The sequence below is a fragment of the Mus caroli genome, unplaced genomic scaffold, assembly GCF_978045245.1.
Source record: "Mus caroli unplaced genomic scaffold, Mus_caroli_1 scaffold_9, whole genome shotgun sequence".
NCBI classification, from domain to species: Eukaryota; Metazoa; Chordata; class Mammalia; order Rodentia; family Muridae; genus Mus; species Mus caroli.
The window spans coordinates 18,841,772-18,849,842 of NW_028227264.1; the positions used below are offsets into that span (position 1 = coordinate 18,841,772).

General features: G+C 38.1%; 1 non-coding gene across 1 annotated transcript; it reads left to right on the plus strand.

Annotated features, from left to right (window-relative positions):
• The first annotated feature begins 3,389 nt into the window (after positions 1-3,389).
• LOC115032263 (small nucleolar RNA U13) lies at positions 3,390-3,494 on the plus strand. Its single transcript, XR_003837908.1, has one exon. It is a non-coding gene; the product is annotated as a small nucleolar RNA U13 (small nucleolar RNA).
• The last annotated feature ends 4,577 nt before the right edge of the window (positions 3,495-8,071 follow it).

Consider the following 8,071-nt stretch of genomic DNA (forward strand, 5'->3'; position numbering starts at 1 on the left):
CATTTTATGTACCTCCATCTTTCCAAGTGAAAGGTTTTGCACAAATAGCCCTTGTGATTAAAGAAAAAGGCAAATGTCCAGGCATTTTCCTGCTGGAAGATATTTCTGGAGTGAAGTGACTTCATCCCTCAGTTTTGCATTAAATCCAAAATGGAATACAGTTTAATATAGCCAGGTAGAATAAAATGCCTTTGTTCAGGCACTGAAGCACTTTCATTAATTAGGATTTGGTTTGGATCAAGGGAATAAGGAGGTTTTATCAATGATTGCTCTTGACACCCTTAAACAGCTTTTATGTTCTTAAAATGTGCCTAATCCTGAATTTCAAAGAACAGAAAGAATTATAGGGAGCTAGTAAATCAGAAGGGATTATGATCTTCTTATAAATTACAACACACAGCATTTAAAGAAATCTCTTTAAGCTCCGAAATTAACTTTTGATCTTCTTACTGGAAGAATTGTAAAAACTAAGATGCGTTTGAATTTTCTTATGTGTCCATGATATTCAGGGAAAGTGAGACTAAGGAGGTTTCTAGTATTTTAAAACGCTGTTAAACGTAAAGGGAGAGGCTGAGGTCCTTACAGCACACCCTTATGAACTGTGTGCCATAAAGACTTTCCCTACACAGAGCTCTGAACCAAGAGGTGTATTAGTTGGGAAGAGAGCATTGATTTCCTGGTTCTACTCTTCTGTGGTTTTAATTCAAGAAACACCAACTATAAACTACCAAAGTGCGTAAGCCACAGATGCAACATTCAAGATCTTTCTACTTAATGGAGGAGACAGACATGTAAACACTAGGCAGAAGGGGGTTGGAGGAGTCTGGGTGGAAGCAGGACAGATGACATACTTGAGAAAGACAAGATTTGACATGGCCAGGAGAGCTTTCAGAAAACGCTTATGCTGGCTGGTGCTCAGAACATGCTTAAGAAACCATTTTCTGGAGAATATTAAGCAGGGAATCAAGGCAGAAGGACGAGTTGAAGGCTGATGCTGCAGAGATGAGGAGACTAAGAAAGGAGGTTGGAATGATGCTTTAGGACAGAGTATGGAGGAAGCTGATGTTTTCTTTCGCCATGCTATTACATAAGAGAGCATTTCTGATCAGTGACACTAACATAGAAACAAAATGTTTCATCTTTACACAAAAGTGATCTATTTAATCCAAATCTAAATGTATGTAATCCAAATCTAAAAAGATTTGGACAACATTAATTAGGAATAAGAGAAATTGAGTTGAAAGAATGTGGACCATTATAAATATATTTGCTAAGAAATATTGAATTATTTTCTGTCTCATAATTTCTCTAACTACCTTGGGTAGAGATGACTTTTATACTACACTTTATAGGAAAGTCATAATCAATCAAGCTTTCTGTCTTCCTTTTTTCTGTCTCCCAATAATTCTTTCTATCCTCTGAAATTCAGCATTAAGCACGTTTTAAGAACATAAAAGCTGTCTATGGGCACTAGCCATCATTTTAATACTTGTTAACAGACTTCATTATATAATAGACGCTTCATAAAATTATGACAGTAACTGTTAGTATTAAAATGTTGGATATATTTTACTGTATCCATGTCAACAATCTTTAGTATCTACTTTATATTTCTCTATATAATTGCTGTTCAAAATGTGTGACCTTTACTGATTCCTGCTCCTTTCTATTAGATTCTGCTTTGTAGATCAGCAATACTTTCCATCTCATTCTGTGTCACATAGTGGGAAAGAATCATGAGGAGACAGTAAATAAGAAGGAATTGTGACCTCCCTATAAATTGCAGGATAGGTGTTGAAAGAATAAAACACACACACACACACACCTCTGTGAATTTCTTTTGGTTCTATATAACCTATGCAATTATTCTGCTCCTCATCAAAGGTAGGTAAAAGGTTTGTTTATAAACACTGTTGAGTGGGGGATCATTAAGTAGGAAGGTCCCAAGATAGATGGTACTGCACAGGTTATTTGCAGACTCCACAGTCCCTGCAGTGAATGGTAGGAGCCTCCATCCTCCTCCATCCTCCTCCATCCTCCTCCATCCTCCTCCGTTCTACTCTTATCTACCAAATATTTACTTCCCAAACAAAAAGAGCAATTCCTTTGTGAAGAAAATTAATGCTGCGTACGAAAAAAAATTTATATGTTTCTATGTAAGTCTTTCACCCAAGCAGCTGACTCTAGTCCTGATTATTCTATAGCGAGTATCATCTGTTGGTAATCACGGGGCTTCAACATATGCTGGTTAAGATCTCATTGTTACATTGATTAGTAACAGATGCATCCCAAGAAAGTTTCCAATGTGACCTAAGCATACAGCTTGACAAAACAAAGGAAACAAGCAAACCCTTATAAATTTGTATCATTTAGGAAATAACTTTATTTTTTTCTCCTTTTCATTCACCCATTGAAATTCTCTAATACTTCTAATACTGCTAATAATTGCTAATCCTGTCCAGTTCTTTTTTGTAAGTGGGTAAGTTCTATTCTTGTATCTTTTCTAGAATTCTCTGTCTTGTTTTATGCCCAAGACTGTGCCACCTCTCCCATACTAATTCACTCCTTTCCACAGTGTCTGTCTCTATCAAGTAAGCATCTACCACGTTTCCATAATCACGGAGAAACCCTCTTCCAGTCCACTGGGATGTGAGTGAAATTTCTGAGAAATCTCGATTCCCAGCATTCCCTTGAAACATTTTTGGAAGAATTTTTGGATTAAAACAAATCTCAGCTATTAAATGAATCCTAACATTTGAAAAACTCACTCTTAAAAGGTAGCTTCAAGTAAAAATTCTATAATTTTTATAGAGTTTTTGATGAGATAAAGGAGACAAAAGCATCATTTACTCTTTTGTATTTAACCTTCAGAAGTGAGTGTTCTGATTTGTGAACCCAAACGTAAGAGAAATACTGTCGAGGTCTAAATTGTAATGGGAAGAAATTTTCAGTCCACCTACAGTTGTCATTGTTCTCCATCAGAAGGTTCTGTGTAAGTGTTAACTTATTTTTCCATAAAACCGAATCCATCTTAGTGTCTGAATGTTACAACTTTGACAATTATTATAAACCCTTTAAAAATAAATTGTCTTTAGCGACATAACATGAGCCGCATGCTCATACCTCAGAGTACTGTTTTGGGATGTTTTATTCTTAGTTAACTATTGGACTGATTTGCTGATGGTTGTGTTTGCCAATGCGGGTTGATGCCAGTGATGATAATGGGCCAATTTTGGGGAGAGACATATGAATAGTGATTAAAAATAAACGAAGACTTCTGAGGTAAGATGGCAGAGTTTCCCTTTTCTAATCCCAGTAAGTAAGGACAACAGCAGAAAGACCATATTCAGTGAAGAGTGGGTAATACGAGGACTCGAGGACAGTGAGAGATTCTTTTCTGTTTTGATTCATCTGTGTTATGCCTGGGTATCCATGCCATTTTGTGACATGCCACTACAAACTTGCTGTGGCATCAGCACATTACCCCACTGGCAGAAGAGAACAAAAGGTTCAGGACAGCTCAAACCAGGGAGAAACAGAAAGGGGAGGCCAAAAAAGGACTGCAGTCCAGAGTGGCCGCCCTCATGTCAGGGCTGGAGAAGCTGACACTCAAACCATAAGTTAAGCCAGGCAGGCCTTGTGAGAATAGAATGGAATGAAGTGGAGTGGAGTGGAGTGGAGTAGAGTGGAGTGGAGTGGAGTGGAATGGAATGGAATGGAATTCCAGCTACAGAACACACACACACACACACACACACATACACAGAGAGAGAGAGAGAGAGAGAGAGAGAGAAATCTCACTTACGCCTAGTGGAAGCATTAGGTCCCACAATGACTTCCTGAGTACCAAGCCAGCACTGGAGAAGAAACACAACTTGTGTTGCTCATTGTATCTCAGAATGCTACAGTCAAACACCATCTTCGGACAGGGATTATCGCTTGTGGCTGAGCTATCTGGGGTCCTGAAAACAATTCAGGATATCCCCCTATCACAGATACAATGGTCTGATTGGCTATTGTACTTGGGAAGGGTCAGACCTTCATAGATGCCCCAAGGAAGTTTAGTAAGTAATAGCTTGCGCTTTGGAACAAGTGGTGGTGGTCCATAACTCTATTGTCAGAGGTGAGGCCTGTCCTTTGTGGCTTCCTGCAGAGACGGAGACCTCTACGTTTGTAGCTGTCTGATTGCTTGGCCTCCAGAGACAGGTCACTGCTACTACACACATCCTATTGCTGTATGGGACTGAAAGCTATATGCCCAAGACTAGGAATTGCTTAGATCTCTCAAGTCCCCTGTTTTACAGATGATTATGTGGCTTTGCTGCTAAATGGGAGATAGACTACTGAAAACAGAAAGCAAAATGTTGGGTTGCCTTGATTTCCCCTCTCCATTAGAAAGCTTAATGCCCATTTTTCTCCCCCTTTTGACCCAGGAACTCCCTTCAGAGCTATATACAGTACAATCCTACTAGACTTGGTAGGTTCTAACACCAGAAGATTCAGAAAGGAGCAGCTCCATAAAACAAACAAACAACAACAACAACAACAACAAAAACCCCTGTTTTTTTAACACTATCTTTAATATTGGTTTTACCATTTCTCATTTTGTTTTAATTTTGTATTCCTTTGTACTTTTGCCTGACTGTATTAATACATTTGTCTTCTTTGATAATCAGATATTTTAAATCTTGCCTTTTTTTCTTTCCCTTGTATCCTTTTTGGTTTTTTTTAACTTGGTTTCTTATTCCCCTCCCTCAGCCACATCCCTCTTAGTACTATTTATTTAAACCTAACTAATTAAATTCATAGCTCACTCTATATTCTTTTTTACCACTTTTTCCCTGTGGTTATCTATGCTATAGCCGTTGTCTCTAATTGAATTTTATTGTATTACATTAGCTAAATTAATTAAAATGGAATTTTATTGCATTTGATTTGTTTAGTTGTAGACGTTCTTTCTATGTCGTAAGTACTGTGCAATTTACTCTCAAGAGAGGGCTGCTTATTAAGAAGACTCTCAGCCATAATAACCAAACAAAAGGGCGAGGATCCACATTACAGACAAAGGAGGTGTTAAGACAGACATCTCTAAGATCCAGAGATCATTAAGAAATTCTTTCCACCAATGTTAAACAAAGAAGTCTTTAAAGCATAGATACCAATAAACTTGAAAAAAAAAATTGGAGCAGATGAGACTTTCCAAAATTGAACAAAGAGGATATAGAAAACTTAAACAATTCTTTAATGAGCAATGACATTGAAGTAATAACAATCTCTCAGTAAAGAAGGCCCATAATCAGGTGATAAATTCACCTTTAACTTCACAGAAGGACATTCAGACTGTGCAAGCTATTCCATGAAACATAAATGGAAGGAACACTTATAAACTCATTCAACCAACCTAGCACTACCCCAAACCAAATAAAGGTACAGCAAAGCATTAAAAACAACAACAACAACAACAAAATCTTAAAAGTATATATAGAGAAAAGCCTTCAATAAAATATTTACAAGCCAAATTCAATAGCACACATGAAGAACTTCATATGACATCACCTAGTTGTTTCATTCCAGGGACACAAGGATTTCCAGACATACAACTAAGTGGATGTAATAAAGAGACTATGTACACATATATAATCAAGGGGAAAATCATATTTTCATCTGAATAGATGCAGAGAAAGCATTTTACAACATTAAATAATCCTTTCATAATAAATCCCCTGGGGGAATAAACCCAGAAACATTTCCTCAAAAGTTAGGAATAAAACAGAGTGTTTGCCTCCACACTTTCACCCACAGCAGTGCTCGAAAACATAGCCAGAGCCATAAGGCAGGAGAAGCAAGCAAACATGACTTAGAAAGGAGGAAAAAAATGCTAATTCTATCCCTATTTGGACGTGATGAATTTTAGGCTTAAAAGACTCTAAACACACTACCCAAAGAGTCTTAGTTCTAATAAATACTTCCAGGAAACAGCAGGACATGAAACATACAAAAATCAGCAGCTTTCCTGTTTCTAACATAATATGTTGTGGAGAAAATCAGTAAAGAGATTCCACTCATATCTCTCTCCCTCTCCCTCCCCCTCCCCCTCTCTCTTTCTCTCTTTTACACACACACACACACACACACACACACACACACACACACACACACACTCAATAAAATACCAAGGAATACATGAGGCTGTGAAAGGCCTTTGCAACCACAGTTTCAAAATGGTGAAGAAAGAAATTGAAGAAGACCCTACAAGGAGCAATCTATGGATCCATGTAATGCCCATTAAAATACAATGTCATTCTTTACAGAAAAAGAAAAATATGCTAAAATTCAAATAGAAACACAAAGGATAGTGAATGGCCCAAGTAACACAATTTAACATTATAGTGCAGAGCTATAGGAACAAAAAGGGAACAGATAATATGGCACTGACAAAACACACAAAGAAACTAGTGGAACAGCAGAGCCCAGCTTCAACTGTGGGTTCATATGGGGTCATGTGGGAGTGTGGCCAAACAAACAAAACAAACAAACAAACAAACAAACAAACAAATCAGTAATAAAAATGAGGTGTTTCTGGCAGTGCTTGTCCATACTGAATCACATGACTTCACTGACGCCTTGGTTCTCAATACACTGATGGTAGAGTTTGAATACAACAGAGTTTTATTCAGCCATTAAAAAGATCAAAATAATTCCATTTCTAGGAAAATGGTTGAAACTGGAAATCATCACCTAAAGACATATAAGCCAAAACAGAAAGACAGAGCTACATTTGCTCTCACATGCAGAATCTAGGTATAATAATAATAATAATAATAATAATAATAATAATACATGGAAGTGGAAGTGAGACTATTTGAGACCGCAGTTGTAGGGAGCTGTGGTATTTGGTTACGAATAGTCCCCACAAGCTTGTATATTTGAATGCTTGGTCGTCAGGGGATGGTGGTACTTGGCAGGGATTAGGAGGCGGGCCTTGTTGAAGTAGGTGGGGCCTTGTTGGAGGAAGTGTGTCACTAGGGCTGGGCTTTGGGGTTTAAAAAGTCTAAGCCAGTCTAATAGTCTAGCTCTTCCTGTTGCCCACCAATCAGGATGCAGAGCTCTCAACTACTTCTCCAGCACCAGGTTTACCATGAAAATGATGGTCTAAACCTCTGAAACTGTAAGCAAGCTCTAATTAAACACTTTCTCTTGTAAGAGTTTCTGTGGTAATGGTGTCTCTTCACAGCAACAGAACACTATGACAGGGACAAAAGATAGTAATTCAGGGATATGTTTAAAATATATCACAACATATACATGTATGAAAACGCCAATGAGACCCATTATTCGAGACATTCAACTAAAATAACGCCTAAAATGAGAAAAAATAGACTTACCGAATTGGTGTCGACATACTGCTTAGCAGTATCGGGTAACTAATTATCACTCTAAAAATCCTTCCCAGGCTGGTGTGATTGGCTCACACCATTAATCTGTACTTAGGAGGCGGAGCCAGGAGGATTGCAATGAGTTGGCGGTTGGTTTGTGCTACCGAGTAAGACCTTGCTTAGAAGTAATAAATTTCCCCAAATGTAATTTTCATAAGCATAACAGATACCTATAGTAGGTAGAATAATGCAAGAGTTTTAAAATGCCCGGGTACGTATGGAAGTGTCACACTTAGTCCCATTTACTTATAGAATCAATGAGAGTACGAAATAAAAATAGAAAGCACTTCATATTAATGAACAATATCCTAGCCAAGGGTCTAGCCAAGGCAATCGGCGTTTTCTAAAAAGTGGATAGTTTTTGATATCGCAATGTATGAAATACTGCTTGCAAAATAAGTATGATTATACGTATCAACCCTCTCAGATAACCAACAATTAGTATGGTCATGACTGGACCTGAAGCTGAGACTTCTCTGGGCTTTGTAATGTCTGCAGTCGGCTTTCCCTGAAGCCTCATGCGAACATGGCTGCTACTCCGGGGTTTGCGACACACTGCGGAAGGGGAGGGGCGGGACTTCAAGGGCGGGATTTTCGGTGACATCACCACAGAAAGTCCGTTAAAGCAAGGGCTT